The 27613-nt window shown below is 37.6% G+C and overlaps 1 long non-coding RNA gene across 5 annotated transcripts in view; it reads right to left on the bottom strand.

Annotated features, from left to right (window-relative positions):
* The window catches only part of LOC150092090 (uncharacterized), a 106391-nt gene that overhangs the window by 61950 nt on the left and 16828 nt on the right, over window positions 1–27613 (bottom strand). For 2 of the 5 annotated variants that reach the window (XR_016550620.1, XR_016550621.1), the window contains exons 3-4: window positions 19167–19343; window positions 10930–11087 (exon numbers count right to left, since the gene is read on the bottom strand). The exons of 1 other annotated variant lie outside the window; for it this stretch is intronic. This is a non-coding gene — a long non-coding RNA (uncharacterized LOC150092090). The remainder of the gene's footprint in view (window positions 1–10929; window positions 11088–19166; window positions 19344–27613) is intronic. 2 more of the 5 variants (XR_016550622.1, XR_016550623.1) reach the window with 2 other exon arrangements.

Raw genomic sequence — 27613 nt, 5'->3', positions numbered from 1 at the left:
GTTGACAACAATGGTGTTGTCTTTGATGGACAGCATGGATTTGCTAAAGGGAGGTGATGTTTTAATAATCTACATACTTATTACAATAAGGTGACTGTTTCCTTGGACAGAGTAGAGGGATATACAGTCATCCCTTGACTTATGTCCATTTGAGTTACATCCTTTTGAAGATATGTCCCACAGGGGAATAAATAACATTTTAGACTATGCTTTCGAACAAGATGCAAGCGAGCGAAAAGTAAAAAGGTTTCTATTTATCAACAATGCATCAATGAATAATGCAGTGGCAATAGCGCATTCAGTGCAAATCTCCCTCAGCAGTCGGCACTTGGATTCAACAGTTCCTCTGTTGATTTTGTGTTTGAAAAATATGTTATTTGTGTATTTATCATTAATTATTTCATATTTTGTTAAAAAACCCAATTAAAAAACCTAGTGAAGAATCACAGAAAAAGAAGCGAGCAATTGATTTTGAAATGAAGTTGCAAGTTATAAAGCAACATGAAGCTGGTAAGCCTGTCAGATCGCACATAACTTCAGATGGTCTCATTCTATGACAACCATTGTGAAAAATAAGGGCAAAATCGTAGAGGATTGAAAGGATGTGTTTCCATTAAATCGACGAAAGTGATGAAGCAACGACAAGGTCATATCAGTGATTGGAAAAGCTACTTCCATCATGCATGGAGGACCTGAACCAAAAGTGCATACCCCTTAGCATAAGTCTCTTGAACATGTTGAAGGAGAAAGCAGGGCCTGGTTGTGACTATGAATTCAATGCTTCTTCCAGTTGGGTGATGAGATTCAAGCAGTGTTTGCAATGCATAATGTGAAAATGTATGGTGAATCTGCAAGTGCCGATGAGAAGGCTGCCAAGGAGTTTGTGGAGAAATTGCATAAAATTATTATGGAGGAAAATCATTTGCCACAGCAAATATTTATTATGGATGAGACCACCTTGTTTCGGGAAAAAAATGCCCTAGCAGACAATTCATCAACAAAAAGCTAAAATCTATGCCTGGTTTGAAAGCTCTTAAAGGCCATGTTACGAATCTGTTAGGGGTTAAAGTGACTGGATATAAACTGAAACCATTTGTAATATGGCACAGTGAGAATCCACGAGCCTTCAAAAACATTAGGAAACATGCTCTTCCAGTTCATTATCGGAGCAATAAGAAGTCATGGGTGACTCAAAAATTGTTTGCAGATGCCTTAATCAAGTGCAATGCGAGAGAAATAGAAACCTATTGTGTTAAAAAAAATATAGAATTTAAAATTTTATTAATTCTAGATAATGCTCCAGGTCATCTGTCTTATATCGATGATCTTCGCCAAGTTCAAGGTCATGTTTCTCCCTTCAAACACTACTTCATTGATCCAACCAATGGATCAGAAAGTTCAAGTAGTGTTTAAGGTTTATTATCTATGGAGAACTTTTTCACAAGCCATTTCTTGCTATTGAAAATATTGCTGTAGTTTGGGATGAAGTTACCTCTCAATGTATGAGTGCATACAGAAAAATACATTAAAAAAGTTTATGCACGATTTTGGAAGTTTTGAAAATATTGAAGATCTTTTTAAATTGAGTGAAGAAATAGTGGGCCTAGCAAACAATCTGAATCCCGAAGTGAATGATGACGACATAGTTCGACTCATAGGAAGTGCCTCTGAAGGGATGACTAACAAAGAATTGGTCGAACTGGAGGAACAACATGCTGCAGAAGAGGAAGAAGAAAAAAAAAAGAGAAACAAGGAGAGGCAGTTAAACAATTCACAGTGAAGGTCTTGCAGAAATGTTTTCTGCAGTTAGTGATGTTCTCAAACTGGTTGAAGACACGGACCCCAATGTTGAATGCTACTTATTAGTAGAAAGGAAAGTACATGATGTGTTTGCTTGCTATAAACACGTTTATGATGAAAAGAAGATGATTAAGCAAAGCACATCGGACATTTTCATCAAAAAAAAAAAAAAAAACAGGTTACACCAGAAGAGTCAGAGCCTGGTCCTTCACATAGGGAAGGTAATGAAGATGTGATTGTGAAAAAAGATTTAGGTGATTATTCTCCTGTTTTAAAGTGGCAGTAATGCACATTACAGTTTTATAATGATCGATGATGATTAGTTTCCTTGATCAATACGGATGGTAGGGACAGCTATGCTACTAGGGAAGTGATTATGAGCAAGGTTGTTTCCCGTTGCCTTCCTTGCCGTACTACATCTTATGGCTGTATCCTGTATGTTCACGGGTCCAATTTGCCTGTTTGTGGGATGAAAACCCCCAAGGATAAACTGGGGAAAAAACCTACTGCCTATGCCCAAGACTGGCTAACTTGGCTATGGCTGAGAAAGATCCCTTCAGTTTTCACGTTTCCGACAGGAATCAAACCTAGGACACTCCTTCCCCAGGCATATGGTTGCGAAGCACACAACCACTAGGCTAACCTAGTGGACAGTTTTATAATTAGGTTTAAAAATTAAAATAACAGCATACTTATTACTGTTAAGTACCTAACCCCTATAACTCTGTTGATTTAATGTATTGACTTACGTCCGAACCGATTTACATCCTTCCTGATGGAACAGAACCCCGACGTAAGTCGAGGGATGACTGTACTTAGATTTTGCAAAGGCTTTTAATAGATTATCCCATGATAAGTTATAGTCAAACTAGAGCAGATGATGTTGGATATTACATTAATGTACTGGATTTGAGACTAGCTATCTGATAGGTATCAGCAAATTGTGTATGGGGAGAGCAATATCCAGAAAAACGAAGTTCACTACAGATGTGTCTCAGGGGTCTGTTTTAATGCCATTACTGTTTTATATATTAATGATATTAGCGAAGATGTGGATGAAAATATTCAGTTGTTTGCAGGTGATGCAATGTTAGGAGTTGGAATAATCTATGAAGAGTAGAGAAGATATTGTGGCCTTACAAGAAGACTTGAATAAATTCAGTGATTGGGCACAGGAATGGGAATGCGAGTTCAATGTTACAAAATTTAAGGTTTTAAAATTTGGGAAACAAAGATGGGATGCAGAATTTATAATTGGTGAGGATATATTGTTGGAAGTGGAGGAAATAAGAGATCTTGGGTTGATAGTGGATAAGGATCTGAAATTTAGGGGACACATTGCCAAAACTGTGAAGACAACACAAATACCTCTGGGAATGATGTGGAGGACACTGACTTGTAGAAGTAGAGAGAATCTTGTTCCATTGTATAAGGCTTTGATTAGACTACACAGGGACTACTGTGCCCAGATTTAGTCACCGGGTTTTCAAAAGGACGAAGAGGTGTTGGAAAGGATCCAGAGGAGGCTGAGTGAGGTAGTTTCTGAGCTCTGGCATGTCGAATATGAGGAAAGATTGAGAAGATACAATTTACAGAGTCTAGTGGATAGGAGGAAGAGGGGCGATATGATAGAGACCTACAAGTTAGTAAGGGATTGATATAGGATCAATGTGGGAGAGGTTCTATAGAAAACAGTCAGAGATCAGGGTGAACCAGAGTTCATCCCTTGAAACTGTATAAAGAGTGTATGAGCAGGAGAGTGAGAAGCAGGTTTTTTTGCATGCAGAGTTGTGAATGATTGGAATGCCTTGCCTGGGAGTGTGGTGTCTGCAGAGAATTTGAGTGTGTTTAAAGCATGGTATGATGAGCTGTGTGTATGATAAAAGAACCTCCTATATGAGTCTTTGACTCCATGGCATCTTGGGTAATAATTATAATAATGAAATGTTAATTGTGTATGATTAATCATGACTTGTTTATATTTTATTCAAATCAGCATTCTGCAAAATATAAGCAGGTTTTTAAAACATATTTTTATAAAATAGTTCATTTGGTTTTGTTCATACTGTTAAAAATAAATCATGAATAACCGTCAATGCCTAAGCTTATCTGTTGGATTTTATGTATGATTAGAATAAGACTTTCCCATATTTTTGAAAGTGAAAGGCAGTCAATCCAATTCAAGTTTGGACAATGAAACAAAGCTTTGGTGCTTTCTTTAAATGAACATTCAAATTTATGTTGACATTGATGGAGTAAGTGTTTCAGATCATAGGGTATTGTGTTTGGTATCTATTCCATGATGTACAAGGCTAGAGTTTTCAGGTTTTTTTCAGTGATAATGTATGACTGGTGTTCTTACATTCTTTACTCTGCAAATGTCCAGTTTGGTCAAAATAAGAGAAGTCATATGGATATGATAGTCAAATTCTATCAGCCAGTGACAGACATCTATCTCTGAGAAGTAGCTGCAGAATTTTGACAGTTAACAGATATGGAATTGAATACAAATTAGGAATAATGCATAAATGGAGTTTTCCAAGTAAATGACTGTGAGTGAACATGGGAGATAAAAAATCTAAAAGAAAGAAGAGTGTTTAGTCAGTTCAGTAGTATATCTGAAAAGTAATGATCATCACTCACTCCTCAAAATGCAGTCAAACTTTGTTGTAACTAGCACGGAAATAACAAGATCACAGCTGTAATGGGCAAAAGTCATGATTTTAATTTGCACATATTCTTATAAAATGGCTCACTTTATAATAATAATAATCGTATGATGATACACGTATGTATGTATAATTGTATGATGAGTCCCCTTTACAGAGAGGTACGGCATCATCTCAGTTCCCCCAAATTTTATCCGGGCTCCGGAACCGGCATAGCTGACAAATCAGACCTATGGCTGGGTCAGTATTCCTGACTGTAATCTGTGTGTGTTCACTGGACCGGTTTGCCTGCTTGCGGGATGAAAAACCCCAGATAAACTGGTGGAAAAAACCCTGCTGTCCAAACCCTGGCTTGAAACATTAAAACCTCCTAAGGGTGATTTTAATGTCTAAGCTGTTCACCATTGGTGAACTCATCCTATGAGGAAGAGTTCACAATTGGGAAAGTGGGACTGGAAAGTGTGTATAAGAAAACAAAGTTTGCATGTGGAGTCACTTCACAACTGGGCTACTTGTATATAGAAACTAATGACTTCACATCAATTACTTAGTATCCCATAATGGGTAGTGGCCCTTCCCATCATTCGTAGCTTTATACATGTCTGTAAGGATATGAGTGTTGCATTATGGGATATTAAGGCAATTGGTGTGAAGTCATTAGCCTCTATCTGAAGTCACTTCACAAGCAGTTCAGTTGTGAAGTGACTTCACGTACAAACTTTGTTTGCTTATACTTGAATAAAGAATGAAACCAATAATATAATTTCTTCTTGGCAGCTTTAATTTATTGTTTATAATTTAATCTTGTCCTTGGGAACCATGCCCACTCTAGTTTCCAGTGACTAACCCTGACCCTTCTCCCTCACTTTACCCAAACACTGCAATGACTGTAAAGTCAATTAGAAATGAACACCTCTGTGAAAAACAAGTCTACTGAAATAAAGTGTCTCTCAGTTTGCAAAAAAGTCAAAATTATTCTTGAGTTAGAATGTAGTACAAAAATATTAAAGTGTGCAAAAAGTTTTCTTTGTCCTCATCAACAGTTTCAACAGTGTGGAAGAATGAAGATGTTTATATATCAGCACTGGAAAACATTATAACAAAAAAATAAATAAATAAATAAAAAGGCTCACTACACAAAGAAGAGCTGGATTCTCAACAGACAGTCAAATGTTGACTGTCTGTTGAGAATCCAGACAGATTCCATTTGTCTGTTGAGAGACAGTCAAATGGAACAATTTGCTAAACAATTTGGATATATTGATTGTGTATGTAATAATGGCTGGATGGATCAATTTAAAAACTGGCATAACATCATTTATGCAAAAATTACTGGAGAATCTTGATTTACAGATCCTATAATGCCAAATTAATGGAAAGACTGTGTTTAGGAAGAAATCAGGAACGTTTCAATTATGAAGACACAATGGCAACAAAACAGGACTTTAATTTGTCAGCTAACAATACATTTAAATTCCAACTGGAAAAAAAATCAAAGATTCACTTCTCAGTGCTCACATGTAAATATGACAGAAACTGATATTAAAGAAAATAAAGCTGTTTGTTATCAGAAAATCGTTAAGATCTCAGTGTTTCAAAAACATAAGGAAACTTCTTTTGAATTATATTATTAGTACATTACACCTCCAGGGAGTCCAAAGACTCATCGAGGGAGGGGACCTACTCTACAACTCTCCACCACTCAATCCACTAACTACTTTCATCATCTATACCAACAATATCTACTGCCTACCACCGCCACTAGTATTTTCACAGACAAGCACAAACATCCATGCCCACTGCTAGAGAGTTAGAAAGTTAGAAAGATTTAATGATAGAGTGAATGTGTCGCGAGGTTCGGAAGGTGAATTGGATTGGATGAAGCAAGAAATGAAATGGATGCGGAATGAAATTAAGAGAATTCAGGTCAAAACTATTAAAATAAATCATGATGGCATGAAAGAGTCAGTGTGTTGCCTAGGTATGACTGTGGTGAAATGAGGCGGAGAGCAAGGATTATGAATGATATTCTGGCTGAAATGTGTGAGGAGATGGGAGTACAGTTTGTTAATGTGTGGAATGAGTTTGAGGGACGAAGTGAGCTGTATGGGAGCGATGGATTGCATTTGAGTGGTTATGGTGTGAGTCGCTTGGAGAGACTGCTGCTGGAAAGTGGAGAAGAGAATAGAGAGAATGAATCAGATGGAGAGGGGAGTGATGTGGAAGAGCACGAGAGTAAGACAGGAGAGATTGAAGGAGTGGAAATGAATGGGGAAGTGAGTGGTATGAGTATAGAAAATGAGAGAATGGGTGTGCAAGAGGAGCAGGGAAACGGGGAGGCTCAGGGTGGACAGGAATACACAGCGTGAGAAAGGTGGATGCTCCAAGAGGAGGTGAGAGCATGTGTAGGCAGGAAAGTAATGGGATAATCAGGGATCAAAAGGAAACAGATGGAATTGCAAAGGGTTCTAAAATGAAGAAGCAGAAAGGGAAATGGCTCCAGTCCAGCATGGAGAGATCAAATCGAGTGAGTGGTATCGGTGGAACTAGCTGTAGATCCAGAAATGAGTTGTTGTGTTTGTATACCAATGCTAGAAGTATAAGAAACAAGGCAGATGAAATGGTTGCACTAATTGTGTCTGTGCACCCAGAGATTGTCGGAATAAGTGAGACATGGTTAGATGAGGATGACATCCTGACAGGAATAGAAATGGAAAGGTATGATGTGTTTCGTGAGGATAGAAGGGGTAAAAAGGGAGGGGGAGTGCTATTGATGATAGAGAAAGAGTTATGTCCATACAAGGTAGAGATGCAAGAGGGAAATGGGGCCAGTGGTTTTGAGGCAGTATGGTGTGAGATAGAGGTGAATAGAATCAAATACTTGGTGGGATGTTGTTATAGACCTGGTAATGTGGATGGTGGTGATAGTGAAATGTATAGTCAAATAAGCCAAGCAAATAAGAAAAGGGTGATCATTATGGGTGATTTGAATTATGGCAATATAGACTGGAATGAAGAGATAGCAACTGGAAGTAAAGAAAATGAGTTTCTTGAGTTTTTGAGGGATAACTACCTCAGACAGTGTGTAACAGAGGGCACAAGAGGATTAAGGGTCTTGGATTTGGTCATCTCATCAGAGGATGTAATTTTCAATGAGGTATCAAATCATCCTCCAATTGGTGAAAGTGACCATGAGGTGATTACTTGGGTGGTTGCCAGAAGTGCAAGGACCCCTGTGAAAAAAGGGTATATGTGGAACTACAAGGGGGTGTGATTATGAAGAGCTCAGGAGACAGCTTGCAGGTGTAGCATGGAATCAGGAGTTAGCTGGAAAAGAGATCAATGCAGCTTGGGGGATTTTCAAAAAATATTTAGTGGATGCAATGTCTAAATGTATACCATGGGTGAGAAGGTTAAATAAGGTAGGTGTGAGATGGATGAATAAAGAGATTAAGCATGCAATACAGAGAAAAAGGGCATTGTGATGGCAGCATAAGAGAAGTGGAAGTAACCAATTTCATGAGGTCTACAAAGACCAGGCAAGGAGGGTGACTTGGTTGGTGAGAGTAGCTAAAGAGAGGTATGAACAGCAGTTAGCTAATGAAGCTAAAAAGAATCCTAGGGAGTTCTTTCGATATGTAGCCAGCAAAAGAAAGAATGATTATGGAAGGATGACATTGATTGGAGGAAATGGTATAAAGACAGCTGTTGCAGAATGTGTGGTGGAGATACTTAATGAGCAGTTCATAAAGATCTTTCAATCTTGAGAATGTGACTTCATGGAGAGATTAAGAGCAGTTGATAATGGGGAGGAGAGACTGACTGTAAGTGAGCAAGAAGTGTTTGGGGAGTTGAGTAAACTAGATGTAAATAAGGCTGTGGGACTTGATAATATATCACCGTGTATTCTGAAGGAATGTGCCAGAGAGTTGACACCTGCCTTGACATATTTTTTTAATACGAGTCTTGCACTTGGTCAAGTCCCTAAAGAGTGGAAGGAGGGCAAGATTGTGCCACTTCATAAAGGAGGTGATCGAACTCAAGCATCAAACTATAGGCCTATCTGTGTGTCAGGTGTTGTGGTTAAGTTGTTGGAGAAGCTTGTGAGAACTAGGATCCAGAGTTGGTTTGACAACAATGGTATAATCTTTGATGGACAGCATGGATTTGCTAAAGGGAGGTCATGTTTTAGTAATCTACTTACTTATTACAATAAAGTGACTGCTTCCTTGGACAGAGGAGAAGGATACACAGTAATATACTTGGATTTTGCAAAAGCTTTTGATAGAGTACCACCTAGAGCAGATGTGGTTAGATATTAGATTAGTGCATTGGATTGGAGACTGGCTATCTGATAGGTATCAACAAGTTGTGTATGGGGGTGCAATATCCAGGAAATAGAAAGTCACTAGTGGAGTGCTTCAGGGATCTGTTTTAGGGCCATTACTATTTAACTTGTATATTAATGATATTGGCGAAGATTTGGATGGAGATATTCAGTTGTTTGCAGATGATGCAGAGTTGGGACGAACCATAAAGAGTAGTGAAGATGTTGTGGCCTTGCAAGAAGACCTGAATAAATTGAGTGATTGGGCAAGCAAATGGGGATATGAGTTCAATGTTGCAAAATGTAAGGTTTTAAAATTTGGAAAACAAAGATGGGATGCAGAATTTATGCTTGGTGAGAATATATTGTTGGAAGTAGAGGAAATAAGAGATCTGGGAGTGATAGTGGATAAGGATCTAAAATTTAGGGGACACATCGCCAAAATTGTGAAGATAACACAAAGACTTCTGGGAATGATGAGGAGGACACTGACGTGTAGAAGTAGGGAGATTCTTCTTCCATTGTATAAGGCTTTGATTAGGCCACACATGGACTATTGTGCCCAGATTTGGTCACCTAGTTTTCAGAAGGATGAAGAGATGTTGGAAAGGGTCCAAAGGCGACTGACTAAGGTAGTTTCTGACCTCTGGAATGTCGAGTATGAGGAAAGATTGAAAAGATGTAATTTGCAGAGTCTAGTGGAGAGAAGGAAGAGGAGAGATATGATAGAGACCTACAAGTTGGTAAGGGGTTGTTATAGGATCAATGGTGGAGAAGTTCTACAGAGAATAGTGGGAGATCAGGGGAGAACCAGAGGTCATCCCTGGAAACTGTATAAAGAGGGTGTGAGTAGGGGAGTGAGAAGCAGGTTTTTTTCGTGCAGAGTTGTGAATGATTGGAATGCCTTGCCTGAGAGTGTTGTCTGCAAGGAGTTTGAATGTGTTTAAGACCCGGTATGATGAGATGTGTGTGAGATAAAAGGACCTCCTAGATGAGTCTTTAACTCCATGAGGTCTTGTTTAATAATAATAATAATAATTAAAACCTGCAGCCTTTTGACTGTAGAGCAGATATGCCAACCACTCGGCCAACCAGATTGGCAAACTCTCATCGAGGGAGGGCACCCATTCTATACAACTTCTCGTCTACACCAACCGCAAGTACCTTCATCATTTACACCAAACACCAATTAAAGCAGACCACTACCAGCAGTATTTTCACAGACAATCACAAACATCCATGCCCACGGCGGGATTCGAACCTGCACCTTTTTGGCAGGAGAGCAGATATGCTAACCTCTCAGCCAACCAAGCCAGCATGAATGATTTTTGGATATTTTTTGGCAGTACTTGCATGATTGGAATAAAGAGATATTCAAAAAGAAGAAAAATATTTTATTTTAATTGATAACTGTCCTGCACATCTCCAGATTCAAAATTTGTCCAACATTCCGCTAGTATTTCAGCCACCAAATGTGATATTAGTTTTACAACCAATGGTCATGGAAAACAGAAACTAAGTGAGTTTGTATAGATAGCAGCTGCTATACATTTACTGGATGATATGTAGCACTATTTACTTTTACTATGTTACTGACAGTATCCAATTGCTTCAAGAAATGAAAATTAAATTGAAATAAAATTTGAATCATACACGAAGATGATGAAAACAAAGAGAACCACTTACCACTGTCTGAATGTTACTATTATTATTAAGTGACACCTCCAAGTAATCCAAGTGTTAATAATTGGTTTTATTTAAAGAGGAGATTTTTAATCAATTTCTAAGAATTATTTTTTTATTTTTTTTTCGAGTGAACCTATATATTATTATATGCACAAGGGTTCACTCCAATTGGTGCAATGATCTTAACTTTTTCTTTCAGAATCCAAATAATCACTGACTCAAGACCAAAATAAACACATTTAATATAACAAAAACAATATATATATATATACACTTCAAACAAATATTACATAATTACAAATTAATTGGATCCAAGGCCTTTTAAAAATAAACTTACGCTTAAGACTAGACTAAACACTTTGTTTGCACAATCACAAAATGGGTATGACTTACTGTGTAATGTCTCGTTTGTAAAATTTCAAAATTGCATGACGCAAAATCCCTTACCTGTGGAATCACAGCGCAACCAACTGTAAATATGGATAATCCTTGGTTTTTGAATTAATCCGTTTTTTGAAGGGACTTGACGGTCTGTTTTTTAACATTGAAGTCTATGGGAGACCGCTGTGCAAGTCGTGATGCATTAGCAGGCGCCTAGTCCTCATCTGCAAGCGGAAGTGAGGGGGATGAAGCGGATGTTACATTGTATTCCTCAAATATTTCATTTAAACCATTTGAATTATGCCCTAAATCTATAGAATCATCACTATCAGAATCAAATTCTACAGGTTTCTGAGATTCTTTATTCTTACTAACTAAATTAGAGGTATTTTCACATTCCTTTGGTTTATTTAAACTCCATATTAACTAACCTATGATATTCTGCTATAATTTTATCCATGTTAGAGTCAATTTGATTATCACCACTCTTACATTGTACATTATTACACTGTTCATCAATGATATTGGAAAGGATTTGAGAGGAAGTGTTCACTTGTTTGCTGATGATGCAAAGTTGGGTAGAGCAATTGTGAGTGCACAGGATGTCAAAATTTTACAGGATGATTTGGAGAGTTTGGAGGACTGGGCTAGGAAAAATGGATATCAATTTAATGTGGCAAAGTGTAAGGTTATGCATTTTGGGGTGAAAAGAATAGCAGCAGTATATCAGATTGGTGGAACCGTACTCCAGGAGATTGATGAGGCCAGGGATTTGGGAGTATTGGTGGATAGGGAATTGAAGTTTAGCAGGCACATTGCAAAAGTAACTAAAACAGCTCACCAAATCACTTGGCTTATGAAAAATACTTTAACATGCAGAGAGAAGCAAGCTGTTGTTCCTCTGTATCGAGCCTTGATAAGACCCCATCTGGACTTCTGTGCCCAGTTATGGGCACCAGGGTTTCTTCGTGATGGGGAGGAAGTGGAGAGGGTCCAGAGACGAGTGACCAAGATGATAGCAGGTCTGTGGAATGAACCTTATGAGAATAGGTTGAGGATTTGTGGGTTGCAGAAATTGGACGATAGGCGAAGGAGGAGTGATATGATTGAGACATTCAAATTACTGAAGTGTTTTTATAAGATTGATCAAGAAGATATTTTTGAAAATATGACTGGTGGTGGGAGGACTAGGGGCCATGCATGGAAGCTGGGCAAGAGCGTGGTTGACAAGGGTGTTAGAGCTAGGTTTTTTACTTGGAGAGTGGTGAATGAGTGGAATAAGCTTCCAGAGTCTGTTGTGGGTGCTACGACCGTGAATGAGTTCAAGGCAAGATATGATAGATACTGTGTGAATGTTGAATAGTTGTTCCAAACATGATGTTAGGGCCTCCCTCGATGAGTCTGTCGACTCCTTGGAGTTTCCCGGAACAATAATAATAATAATAATTATCTGAATTATGTACCCTGAGATTTCTAACATTTCCTGCATTAGGTTTTGTTTTACCCAAATTAAATTTTCTCCTTTGCTGCATATTTGAATTATGACTTTAAAACTATTCCCTTTCCTACTATTTCATTGTGAATGAGATGCACAATTAGTACTAGGAAAACTATGCTCATCTTTCAATATTTTATTCGTATTGTCTCCTAATGTAACTAAATTTCTACTCCCTAAAAAGTACCTTTTTAACCTATCAGAGTGTACACTTAAAATTTTACTAGGATTTTTGACATCTTGAATCCTAAAATTCACAGAAGAAAATTTGTCTAAAATTCTATATGGACCTAAAGCTTTCCTTCCTAATTTCCCAACTCCTTTTATACTGTTATTAATATTAATATTGTTAGATTTATCATCTAACAATATTAATCACTTGGTGCAAATTACTTATACTTTCTAAAACGATTTATATACTGGCTAGTTTTCTGAGTACTTAACTGACTTATCTCACCTACTAATCTGTGAGTAATGGAAAATTTATCTACATCTGTCTCCAGATACTCATTTATGTCATTGTATCCTGTATTAGGAATGACTAAAACAAGTTCATTAGGAAAGATTGGATCAAAACCATATAAAGTAAAAGATGGTTTTTCCTTGATAGCAGAATGAAAAGCAGATCTGCATGCAAATAATGCTTGAGAAAGATATGCATCCCAATAATTCATTTTAGTGTTTGCCAGATTGGAAAGTATTTGCTTTATATTTCTATTCAGCCTTTCACACATACCATTACACTGTAGGTGGTAAGGTGTTGTAAAAATCTTCCTAACGTTGAGTAATTTACATAACTGCAGTTCAGATGTGAAATTTGCCCCTTGATCTGAAAGCAAAGCCTGAGGAGTTCCATATCTACAAATAATCAGATTCAAAAACTTTCTTGCAATAGTCTTTGCAGTTTGATCCTTCATCGACACTGCTTCTGGAAATCTAGTTAGCATGTTTATGACTACTAGAATATACCTATTGCCTTTTTTAGTAATTGGCAGTGGACCTACCACATCAATAGCAACAGCCTGAAAAGGTCTAGTTGGAATAGGAAATGGTTATAATGGAGCTTTTTCTCAAAAGGGGGATCCTATTTGGCACTTATGGCATGATTTGACATATGTGAGTATGGCACTCTTCATACCTTTCCAGATGTGACGATCCTTAATTCTTTCGCAAGTTCTAGAAAATCCTTGGTGTCCTGCCAAGGATCATGGGAAGTGTACATGGATCATGTACACTTTCCATGCAGGTCATAATGAATGCATGCAGATTCCCAGTCATCGGGGCAAACACAACTCTTTTTGCGAAAAGAAAAATTTGTTGCTGCGATGATTACTTTGGTGATGTGATGCATATGCACCATGAAGGATGTGGAATATAGATGTTTCCGTTATGCCTGTGATTACTTAAAGCTTCCCATGCACTGCTTACACTGTTTGAATGCCACTAGGGCATTCATTTGCGATACCACAATGCTGGTATGGAGTTCAGATAACACTGCTTTGCATGTTCCAGGGCAATCTGACAAATTTCCAGTTTTCTCAAAATGTTGTATTAGAGACTGTATTCTGATAGGACCTTGACCTTTCTTCATTCTTTTCTGCGTTCGAAAGATTTGTAAAACTTCTGCTACCAATTCCCTATTTACATAAGACAACTAAACTACCATCATCAAATTCCTGCCATGTATCCTCCAAGGGGTGTACAGGATATGATAGTAGTACATAAAAAATTTACTTCATTACAAACTTCCTATCGACAATTTTCCTCCAAATCAGTCTGTTACTTGTCAAGATGCCAATATTATTAGATCTTATATTTCTATTGTCTAAGGCACTTTCTACCATATCAATCCATCTATCTAAATCTTGGTCTTCCTCTGGGTCATTTTCCTGCTGACCTGGCTGAGAACACCTGTTTTGCTAATCTTTCCTCGCCCATTCTGTTTCAGTGACCATACTACCCGAGATTAGCTCTGCTAACGCATTCCTGGATGCTGACAATGTCAAGTTCTTTCCTAATATCCTTGTTTTTAATATGATATTCCCATTGATGTCATCTGTTCATGCCTCTAAATCTGTCTTAGGACTCTCAAATCTGCAGTCTCTAGTCTCCGGTTAAGTGTTTGACTTCTGACCCAGCTCTCAGATCCACAAGTTAAAACTGGTTTGAAAACTGTCTTGTATACAACTAATTTAGTGTTCCGAGTAATTTCTCTCTTATTCCATATGAATTTATTCAATTGATTTCCTACTATACCAGCTTTGTTGATTCTGTTGTCTATTTCCATATTTAATTTACCATCTTCACTAAAAATCTTGCCTAAGTAGCTGAAATGTTCTACTTTTTCCACAGGTTCTCCAATCACAACGCAGTTGACATTTTCAATGATTATGCCTATTTTCATTGTTTGTCTTTTTATTGCTGACCTTCATACCATATCTATTATAACAGTAATTCAATTTAGTCAGGGAATCTTGCAGACTTGTAGCAGATTTATTTAGAAGTATAACATCGTCTGCATAAAGCAAAGAGCTGATATTAACATCTCCAATTTTGATATAAGGTTTAACCACGCTACCAGCCTATAGACGTCAAAGTTATCATGCATGTGAAGTGCATATTAAAATTGTAATACCATTGATATTACATTGAAATATTGATGGATACGAAGCATATGAGGATGCGTATTTGATCCATAATGGCCGGTGAGGTGGCTAATACCACTTTCCTTCATAATATGATCCATGTAAATAATGAATAACAGAGGGGATAATATACATCCTTATCTCACACCAGATTTAACATTAAACCATCTTCCTGTACTTCCTTCAATCCTAACTGCTGATTTACAAATCAAATAAAGCTAAGTATTACTTGATATAATGCCCCATTGACACCATACAACTGTAGCATATTGAATAGCTTCTCTCTTGGCACCTTGTCATATGCCTTTTCCAGATCGACAAAACTTAAATACAGATCTTTGTTATATTTCCATACTTTCTCGACTATTTGTCGTAAAGTGAAGATCTGATCCTGACAGCCTCTATTTGGCCTGAATCCAGCTTGTTGTTCACCAAGCTTTTCTTCCACAATTCTTCTCAACCGTTTCTCAAGTATACTAGCATAAATCTTACCAGGAACCCTCAGTAGGGAAATACCTCTGTAATTCTCACATTCAGTTTTATTTCCCTTTTTATATATGGGTACTATGAGAGCTGTACTCCAATCATCGGGAATTCGTCCCTCTGTCCACGCCTTCTGAACTATGCAGTGCAGCCGCTGTAAGACTTTTATACCACCATACTTAAGCATTTGAAGTCGAATATAATCTACTCCTGCTGCCTTTCCACATTCTCCAAGCTCAAGACTAAATAGTGATCACTTCCAATTTCAAATCCTCTGTACACTCTGGTGTCCTGCACCAGGGAGAAAACATCACTATCAACAATAACATAGTCAATGAGACTTTTCTTATTCCTTGCCTCTTCTCTCCATGTGAATTTATGCAGATTTTTATGTTGGAACATGGTGTTAAAACACACGATTTCAACCGTTTGATGGCTTTTTCTACTTCAAGTATGGATATGTATCCCTGACTGTATTCCTGTCAATTGTTTTTTACCACTGTGCTATCGCTGCTTGTTTCATTTAGCAATTTTTCAAAGTAATTACTCCATACTTCAAGGATATCTTTCCTCCTGTTTTCATGTCACCTTTATCATCTCCAATTCCTTTTACAGCAATCTTTCCTCCATCCATTTCTAAGCTTCTTCAACAACTTCCAGAATATTTTGCCACCGTCTTGATATTTATTTTCTATGTTCTTGCCAAAGTCCTCCCATGACTTCTGTTTAGCTAGTTTTACACAGTATTTAGCTTCCTTACATTTGTCTCTGTATTCTGTAAGAGCACAAGCTGACTTATTTGCCAGAACTTTTGATATGCATTCTTCTTTTCCTTCACTACCTCTCTAACTTCCTCTGTTCCACCATGGAGTTCTGACTGTTTATCCTTGCAGACAACCTCACCACATGCCTCTCTGGCTGAGTCAATCAGGGATTTCTTCAAGGTTTGCCACTGAATCTCCAAGGTTTGGTTCTTGTTCTCAAACTCTTTCATTTTTTCTTCAATAATCTTTGTGTATTTTAGCCTACAGTTCACATCTGAGAGGTGCTCAACTTTTATTCGCTTTAAAACTTTCTTACACGTCATTCTTTTCAATATGAAATTCAATTTTATCCTGCTCAAGACTAAATAGTGATCACTTCCGATATCAAATCCTCTGTACACTCTGGTGTCCTGCACCACTGGAAAAACATCACTATCAACAATAACATAGTCAATGAGACTTTTCTTATTCCTTGCCTCTTCTCTCCATGTGAATTTATGCACATTTTTATGTTGGAACATGGTGTTAGTAATAACCAGTCCATGTCCTGAGCAGAAATCCAACAGGTATTTGCCATTATTATTAGCTTTGCTCTTTTCTCCAAATTTTCCCAAAACATTTTTGTATGTCTGACAATCACTTCCTACTCTGCTATTTAGATCACCAACAAGGACCAAATTTTCCTTTTTCATTGTGTCAGTAGCTTTCTCTAGAGCCTCGAAAAATTCCTCCACTTCTACCTTAGTAGAACCTTCTGTGGGACCATAGGCACAAATAAGTCTCATTGTCCAGTTCCCCATTCTCATATTTGCCCACATCACTCTACTTGAGACTGCCTGCCATTCAAGAAGATCAGCCTCGTATTTAGTGTTGAATACTATGGCTACTCCTTTTCCTTGATTGTCATTGCCTGAATATAACATTTTGTATTTATTGCTCAAAAAGATTTCACCAGTTTTTGTCTTTTTTGTTTCAGTCAACCCTATTATGTCAATCTGGTACTTATCTAATTCCTTAGCTAGCTCCATTTCTTTGCCATTCAGGCTTCTCATGTTGATAGTACCGATCTTTAACTCTGGTGATGTTTTCAGATTTGTTCCAGTAGCTGACTTTTCGCTGTTCACCCTGTTTCCCTGGCGAAAACAACGGGGGCCTTGTTTAACTGGGCGATGCTCCAGCCAGCATGAAATTTTGCCATGTTGCACCATCAATTTGTATTTTGGTTTAAGCCAATAAGAATACAATTTGGTTGGCTAAATCCCAAATTGCCAGCCCATCCTCATTCATTCAGTATTCAGGTAGATACCAAACAGGGTGCACCACGAGAAGGTGAGGATTGGACATTAGGTCAGAAGCCCTGGTCGGTTCTCCGCATTCCTTTAAAGGCTATGTGGAGGTTTCCTCTCAGTTATACAACTTTGACCATCAAGAATGCCTTATCCAACTAAACTAAGAATGCCTTATCCACCAAAGTATGCATCATAGCAAGAAATTTTTCTTTTCACATAAACAGTTCTGTTCCCCCTCAATGACTGGGAATTTGCATACACATTCATTATGAGCTGTCAGCAGTACACCCTGCATTTTATAGAACTCTTATTTGCACATATTTTCAAATAATGAATGTGGTACAGCATCCTCTGTTTGTGAAATCTGAAGTAATTTTTTTCTCCCTGCCAGAAAAAAATTCCCCTCCTTGTGATTCATCTTCATGCAAATTGCACTCTAATACACCAATTTTTCTAATTTTTATGAATTATTGAAATATTTTGGAACTTATGGAACACCCTATATGTGGGTGTATATACGAGGTGGTATCAAAAAGTTTCGAGACTAGGTTTGTAACACGCCAACAGATGCATGCACAGTCACAGGGAGCACCTACCTTCATGAGTCAGTGTGCCAAAAGACATCGTCCTGTGTACATTCGGAGCTGTGCAACTGATGCTATCCTGACCACCTGCATTATGACATCTGCAATTTCATCATGGACAGCAAGTTAGAACAAAGAGCAAACGTGAAATTAACGTTTGAAAAAACGTGAAATTCGAGGATCATTGCCAGTGACGAAACTTGGTTGTACGGGTACGATCCTGAAATGAAGCAACCGTCTTCACAGTTGAAGAGCCCATCATCTCCACGGCCGAATAATGTGAGGCAGGTCCGTAGCTCGACCAAGTGCATGCTCATTGTCTTTTTTGACATTTGCGGCATTGTGCATCGAGAATTCATCCTCAGAGGCCAGACCGTCAATAGCGAGTTCTACTGCCAAGTTTTAAGGCATCTGAGGGAGAACATTCAGTGAAAGCGATCTGTGGCGGGAAAAAAACTGGATGCTTAATGATGACAATGCACCCTGTCACTGAGCTCTCTGCACACGAGTTTCTCGCCAGAAACAACATGACCTCACTTCTGCATCCACCCTACTCGCCAGATTTGGCTCCTGCAGACTTCTGCGAATCACAGAAGGTGCTTGACATGCTTCAAAAAGAAGACTTCCAGGACACATTCCAGAAGTGGCAAGAACCCTGGGAGCGCTGTATTGATATGCAAGGGGACTATTTTGAAGATGATAGTGTGTAAACATAGATAAATAAAGTAATTTCTCGTAAACAGAGCTAGTCTCGAAACATTTTGATACCACATCGTGTATATATATATATAGGCCCAGCTGGTGGCGTGTGCGAAGTGTGCAATATACACAGGCACCGCAGAATAAAAGGCACCTAAAAGATGTCAAAAAATATGAGATAAGAGTTTAAACGAACAACGAATGGTACATATAATTATGAATGTACGTCGTCTTCTGTTCAGGCCACTTCAGATGTTCCCTGAAACGAACAAATAAATTCTGAAATTGTATCCTGGACCCGATTATATCACTGTAATTTTTGATTAAAATTTATGAAAATATACCTAAAATAGTTCTTTATTTTTTGATGTATCCTAAATCAACTTATGATTAATTGTTGAGTTCCGTGTAAGGGAACGGACCACATGCATCCGATCTGATTAAAATCCGGATACTAGATAAAAAAAGAGCCTCCATGTGCTGTCGACTATAGAGTTGCGATGTACTGTGACAGGATTTCGCTAAAATGAAAGCCAGACGAGTCCCTTTTAGCAAAATTAATGTAAAGAATATTTGAATAAATCTCTTAACTTTATATTACTATTTTATATTATTTTGAAAATTTATATAACTAGAAAAAATTTGTATAAGCAGGACTAATCCATAGGGAACATTATACTGTAAAGCAATTTTCATTTGTTTTTCATTTTCTATTCGTTTGATTCACACTTTATTCAAAAAAAACGTTTTTTGGAAAGATGACGAAAATTAATCGCACACACACAAGAAAAATACTAGGCACTGGCACTGCACATAGATAAAGGTCAATGCATGCAAAAAAATCAACTTATAAAAACATCAATGAGCCTTAACTCCACTCACCGCACTTTGAGGAAATGCATTCCACTCAGCAACTACTCTGCATGCAAAAACCAATATAGGGATGGTATATCTGACATGCTTTTTCATATATATTTTTTTATTTTGCTATGTGATTTTATTTCTAAATAAAGGGCTTTTTTTTTAATATGAAATATTTTAATTTATAGAATATTAAAAATACTGAAATACTTAGAGTGAGGGACAGGGAATTCCATGTATGCCACTCATACTCAGTGTTAGTGATGCCTATGGGCATTTTCACAAATCCATATTTAATGATACTAATGATACTAAGATCTTTCGCTTGGTTGAACAGCGGGAAGGAGTGATGACAAGAGGCCATCCCTGGAAGTTACGAAAGGAAACTGTGAGCAAGAGGGTAAGGAGTGGTTTCTTTGTGTGGAGGGTGGTTGAGCCGTGGAATGCATTGCCTGATGGAGTAGTGGGAGCGAGAACGGTCAGTGAGTTTAAAGAGTGGTATGATAGACTGTGTTTCTCAAGGGGGGACCTCCCCTCGATGAGTCTTGACAGACTTTATGTCTTAGGAAGGACCTCCCTCGATGAGTCTTTTGACTCCTTGGAGGCCTGAATAATAATAATAATAATAATAATAATTTTAATTGCAAATGTGAACATATAATTAAGCACTAATGACTACAAATATAATTGCAGGAAAGATAGTCAGGATTAAAAAAAAAAACACTTAGTATTGCATTTTAAAACATCTCTACCAACTCTACAATTAGACAATGACCACATTTGGTTCTGATATATTGTTCTTCTTTGCTGGTCAATAACATATTAAAAACTTAATCAAAATTTTCCTTGCAGATATTTGTGGTATTTATAAGCACACTTTTAAAGCAAATTATTCTTTATGGAACCAGCTGTATGCAGTGTTGGCTTAAACCCTGTGGAGGGCTCTAGGCAGTTAAAAATCTTGCCCCCCTCACAAATTATCTCCTAATATACATGCTCTAGTGGGATAACATTGAACTAAGTAGTGTGGATGTCAGCTGCTAGATGGAGATGATCATCATTACTATACATTATACATGTACATAGGTTGCACCGATATTTTTTACTAAATCACAGCTGACAGAAAATGAGCTTTTAAGAGACAAACTGTAATGTGAACCTGATGTCTATAGTTTATGTACTTTAAGTTGTAAATGGATACATTACATTAATACAGTATTTTCTCTATAGAGTCTTTAATGTAAAGTTTTGATTTATTTTAGGTTATTAATTTTTTCTATTTTTTGGAAACAATTTAAGAAAATTTGATTGTAATTTTCTTTAAGATCAAATCAATATTATTTTGATCCACTATCACGGGGCCCCCAAATGATGTGGGGCCTAAAGGTAGGTGCCTACTCTGCCTCAGAGGCATAGCTAGGGGAGGGCAGAAGGGTGGACTGCCTAGAGGGGGGATACTTTGAACTTTTGCAATTAATTCTAAAATACAGTCTCGAGAACTCATTTCCAAATATTGTAATACTCCTTCGAATTTTCCTCATAATTGTTGTAAGTGTTGCTAGTTGTAAGAGGAGTTTTTGTAAATAAAATTGATTACGAATTACCTATATTACTATGAAATAGACTTTGCCAATATCATGGATGATTTTGTTAACAGAAAAGGAAGAAAAATAACATTTTAGAATGTTGAAATTAAAGTTTTACTTCAAAAATAAACATAGTGTTTTAATTTATTTCCCTGTACGTCATTTTGACCTTTTGTAGTATTTTTGGTGTGTATTGAGAGGGGCAGCAAAAGCTCTAGGCACACCACTGCTCTGCCTATTTGGTAATCTGGCACTGGCTATATGAACAAAACAGAAGACATAGCAACAGATTTTCTACTGTTTTTCCTTCCCAAACCCAAAGTTTGGCTGAGACAGTATCTTAATCATTTGACCACATGGTCCCAAGCCCTCTCCACTATCAGAAACAAATGAACTCCCATATAATAAAGAAGGATACTTTGAACTTTTCTTGATACTCGTTTTTTTATGATGCACTGAAAAGGGTCCTGCACTTGGAGGTTTTTTGTCGGACCTCCTTCTCACGTCATACATCTTTCACCTTCTTCCTCCTCCTCTCTCGATTTTAATAACCATAACATCAGCCAGAAGGGTGAAGCAAGATGCTTTTTTATTCCCCGTTGTCTGATAGGGACGAATTGAAGAGGAAAGATTTATGAGCTGTGAACTCACCCTGGGGGGGGGGCGGCACAGAGATTAATCGTTGTTGCTAGTATTTAGCATGGCTTTTGGCCTCTTGTATTTGAAGAGGTCAGTCTCTTCATAGTTTGCAGCTTGTTTAACTAGATCGTTGGGGTGTGTAGAGATCTTTGAGAAGAATATTTCTGCTGTAGTTTGTAGGAAGGAGTAGTTGTAAGGGATGTTTGTATCTCTATGCAGTTGGACATTTCTTACAAACCACAATGCATCCAGGATCATGCGCAAACACTTATTTTGCACTCTCTGTAGCCTGAGGATGTTGGTGTTGGATGTGTGGCTCTAGGCTGGAGATGCATATGTCACTATGTGGCGGATCGTCAGCAGGTAGAGGAGTACTTTGATTCTGATATTTAGCTTGCTTTTTCTATTTATTAGAGGGTAAAGTTGTGCGATGGTTTTAGATGTTTTCGCGCATAAGGCTTTGATGTGTTGTTGAACGTTAATCTTTTGTCTAGAATTACCCCAAGATATTTTGTTTCTGTTTGCCAGGGGATTTTGGTGTTGAATAGATAAAGGATATACTTTTCACCAGAAGATTAGCAACTCCCCCTTGGGAGTTGCTAATCTTCTGGTGAAAAGTATCGCTATACTCTTTTGGGGATTCACTTGTAATCTCCATTTGGAGAACCATTGTTCTAGTTTTAGTAGGTTTTCTTGCAGCTTTTAGTGACGAAATGTGGTTGTAGAGATCTGGCAAGTACTGCTGTGTCATCTGCATAGAGTGCTAAGATGGATGACATTCGGCTGTGTGGGATGTCTGCCATATATACCAAGAATAAGATCGGTGCCAGTAGGGAACCTTGGGGAACTCCCGCAGAGATCTGTCGCTGACTTGAAACTGTCCCATTTACTTTGACTTGTATGTGTCTGTCCTGGAGGTAACACTTTCTCAGCCAATGGCCATCCCCCCTCCTGCAAAAAAAAAAAAAAAATCAAAAAAAATATTGAAACCAACAAACCACAACCCCCCCCCCCCTTCACAACAAGGATTACTCTAAATCCATCACCATTCCCTACATTCGAGGCACCTCAGAAGAAATTACCAGAATCTTAAAAAAACATGATTGGCCTCCTGTTACAGACCACACAGAAAATAGCATCCCTTATCCGTTCCACTAAAGACCAACCACTTCTCCTAGACCTACATGATGTAAACTGTCTTACTTTGGCCAAACAGGCAGGAGAGTGAATATCAGAATTTCGAAACACAAGGACTACATCCAGTTTCACAAGTACAACCACTCGGGTCTTGCAGAAATTGCTCTGGATACACGCCACAGAATACGGTGGAAGAAAGCTACAATAATACACCGCAGCAAGTTCAAATACAAAAGACTATTCATGGAATCAGCCTCAGCCCTAAGGAACTCTCCAAATCTCAACAAATTTGGTTGCACGAGACTGCCCCAAATTTGGGAGGCTTCCATCAGCAGACCTTTAGCCAAGGGCCAAGAAAATCTATATAGCCCACTAGGGGACACCATCAGGACTTTTAGGAGAACAATAGCTTCCTCACTTCATTCTCAGTTACTGTGTTGTAGTGCCTACGTGCACGTGCCTTTTTTGTAAGTTCCTTTTGAAGATGGCAACATGACGTTTCCGAAATATCGGAAATATTTATTAAAGTGTAATTTAATTTATATTCTTTCGTGCGTTGTCAATTCCTTAAGTGACTTATGAAGGAAACAATGAGACCTAAAATGAGCTGAGTGTTGTAAGGGAAAATCTGAGAAATAACAAAGTGAAATCTTTAAAATAAACATCAGTTTTAAGCTTCTTAAATCAAAAGAAACTTTGTTTATTAGTAAGCATATGGTTTTAAAATTATGTACAAATATTGTGTTTAATATTAAATGTATTCTAGAAAGTATTTTTACCTTGGGTATAAATATGTTAAAGATACCAAGTAATTTTAAACCTGGTTTTACTCGTATAAATATGTTAAAGATACCAAGTAATTTTAAACCTGGTTTTACTCTGTTTGCTTACTTGGGAAATGGAGTAAAACCAGGTTTAAAATTACTTGGTATCTTTAAAATGTATTCTAGTTTATACCAAGTCGAACTTGGTATAAACTACTGTTACAAATAACATAAATACTGTTACAAATTTAACAGCACATAAATCTTTAATCTGTAAATCATTCACAGCTTTCAGCACATTGTATAAACCACATGTATAAGGTGCATGTAGCAGCACTCAATGTTCAAAGTGTATCCCCCTTTTGCCTTCATGCCTGCCCGAAGTCTGTAAGGCCATATCGATGGAGGCACACACACACGTGCACGTACACACACACAACATCCAATGGAAACACTGCCACTACTCGCTCTGAATCCACCTTCGGGCTGGCGTTTCTTGATTTCGGGTGTTGTTTCTTGCAGGCTATTCACTCAAGCTACGACTACAATTTGAAGTCCAGATCCAGATAGAAGCTTCCAATCAATCAATCGGATGGCGATATGTGGTGGTGTACATTCACCTCCAACCATTTTTGTGTGATCCTTCGGTGAAGGTTTTTACCCCTTTCTCACAGAAATGCAACTTAGATACACCCTGATACGTCATCCCCTCCCCTCCCCCAACAACCCATCACTAACACAGGGTGATCACCTCTCTGAATTCTGGGTGCTATGGCATGTGCTATGTGACAATCCAGGACATATACCTGATCATTTTGGCAGTTACATGGCTCTTCAGTGGTGAAAATCTTGTCACCTGTGAAGAGGATATCTCTGTATCTGTTGTTCACATACCAGACAAATGCTTTTTAATTTTATCACCCTCTGTTGCATAAGTTATGGTGTGTGCATGTGTATGGGTGAGTTCTTGCAAGTTCATCTGGGTTGTGGGAAGAAAAACTCATGTTTCTGGGAAAAATATGAGTCCTTTTCATATGACACTGGCTAACTCACAGTAGAAAAATCCAATACATTGGGAGATGATTAGAGAAGAACTCTGACACTACTCACCAATAAAAAAAGTGAAATAAAATTGATTGAAGAAACCCTCTATTGACTATTCTGGGTAAGATTTATATAAGCATTCTTAAAAAAAAAAAGGCTAAGAAAAATTTTGGAAGAGAAACTTGGGAAAGAATATGCTGGGTCAGACCAAGTAAGTGTTGGGAGGATTGGACTTTTACTTTGAGGAAAAGCATAAAACAGTTAAGGAAAGTGAAAACGAATGTGTTTATGTTTTGTAGGTAAAAAAAAAAAAAAACATAAGAGGAGAAGATAAAAAGGTTGGTTTTAAATGCTGTATTCATCATACGGCAAGCTAGACAGTAGATAGAGCAATACATATGCAAAATATGTATTGTAAGAAATCTGGTAGCAGTAAAGGGTGTAGAAGAGAGAGTTTGATTAAAGTGATTAATAAGCAAGGAAGAAAGCATCTCCAATCATCATCTATATGGCTAATATTATATTATTATTATAATTACGTGACACCTCCGAGGAGTCCAAGGACTCATCAGGGGGAGGACACACTACTTCATTCATCTAACTGTCTCTGATGCTACATAATTCTCCTAATACACACATCTAGTCATCACCACTACCACTAGTATTTTTTCTCTGTAAATTACGTGTTCTAAAGGCAGATTTTCCTGTGCTATGATTCATTCCTGTACTATACCGTATTTTCCAGTGTAAAAGACGCACTTTTTTTACCTTAAAAATTTATCTTAAAAATGGGGTGCATCTTATATAATGAAGGCAAAGATTGTTTCCTCTTTTCAAAGTCATACGCACTCCCTTTTATGTTTCAAGATCTTTATAGTCGGTTAATGGTGCAATCAAATTGATGCGTAACCTTCACGTGACTTCTAGTGCGTCATTGGCTAAGAACGGGGAGCCCCTATTCAAGTTTCATAATATCTTATCCGAGTAATCAGTTACTGATGTTTATCAGTATTGAGTTGACGTGAGATATTTTGTGTTCAGTTTGATATTTCCCCATAGATTTTAGTGATGGAAAAAACAGGCGACATTTATATACTTCAAGTTACAAATTGCAGGTTGTAGAATATGCAGAAGAACATGGGAATAGGGAAGCTGAAAGACATTTTGGACCTCCGCCTACAGAAAAAAATTATTAGAACTTGGCATGGTCAGAGGGAGATTTTGTACAATTTGCGTAAAGAAAAGCACGCGTAACATGGAATCAGTTTAAATCCCGGTTGGATAAACATTGTATGCAATATTGTGTACCATCCATGATGAGTGTCTGTCACCATGGAGGTCAGATGCTAATAATAATAATATACACAACTTATCTATCAGTTCCAAATATCACTGCTAAGCTCCAGAACACTACTCTCTAACACAACAATTATCTTTATTTTTTTTTTATTACATGGTTATTCCATTCATAATGTGTAGGCCTTTAGAATATCTTCATTACAATCATCAAATTCCCGAGGTACGTTCTCTAGAATGGTACAGTATAGCATGACAGAACTACACGATTAAGTTTAGATTATTATTAACTTCCTATCAAAAGATTTTTGTCCAAATTAGTCTGTCCCTTGTTAGCTTGCTTTTCCATGCAAGCAACTTCAACATGTGTGTTCCCATCTGAAACAATCACTATTTTTTAGAGTTTGCACTGTACTTCAAAAGTTTGTTTTTTGTTTTCAAAATTTCATTTTTTTGAAAAAAAAAATGGCAGTATATGGCTTTCCTTCATCAACTGCTCATCACTATTATAAAAGGCAATCATATTACTAAAGCAAGAGTGCTCCTTAATAAATCCATGTTGATTCTCACAGATAACGTTACCCATGTCTGCCCAAATATATAGTCCCTCACTAATTATTCCAAGACCTTAACAACAACTGATGACACACAAACTGGCTTATAATTAGACACTTTCAGTCTGCTACCACCCTTATGCAATGGCACTATCTTACCTTCCTTCCATTTCGTTCCATGGGCACATTTCACATAGCCAGACTTTCATTGAAAAGCCAGGTCAATGGAGCTGTTAGTTCTTCAGCACAGTCTCTCAAAACCCTTCGTGAAGTACCAACCAGTCTCACAGCTTTAACTGACAAACAGATTAATCAGCATTTTTTGAAAACATTCTCCTCTTTCACCCCTCAAACCTGCCCTATCCATCCAGTATTAAAACTTACTTCTCCAGAATGAAATACTCCAATAAAGAGTTTATTGAACAACTCCACTATGTCCTCTGCATCAGTCATTCAATTCCCATTTTTATCCCACAGTGTCATTCTTCCACAATCATTTCTCCTCCTACTGGCCACATAGCTAAAAAATTCCCTAGGATTTTCTTTGGATCTTAGGGCCTATCTCTTCTCATATTCTAGATTCCCCTTTCCTTACCATACTAGTCATTCTCCTGGACTGAGTCTTATATTCTTCACACATCTGCTCTCCACCCTCTCCTTATGAGGGAAAATATATTCCCTCACAATTTCCCAAGCACAATTGATATCCTGGCCTTCCAATTTTGCCCTCCAAGGAACTACTCCAACTTCATATCTGAGATTATTATAATCACCTGCCTTATAATTTCACATATGTTCCCTTCTCTTTGATACTTCTGCATTTCTATTCATTTTCCAAGTCAAAACCACATGGTCACTATCTCCAACTATTGGGAGAAATGTCATCTCAATTATCATCAGCTATTCTGAT

Source organism: Typopeltis vanoorti, unplaced genomic scaffold, assembly GCF_054136105.1.
Source record: "Typopeltis vanoorti isolate ZY-2024b unplaced genomic scaffold, IOZ_Tvanoo_1.0 HiC_scaffold_74, whole genome shotgun sequence".
Lineage (NCBI taxonomy): Eukaryota > Metazoa > Arthropoda > Arachnida > Uropygi > Thelyphonidae > Typopeltis > Typopeltis vanoorti.
Note: the sequence above shows the minus strand (reverse complement) of the source record. Positions and strands in the feature narration are given on the sequence as shown.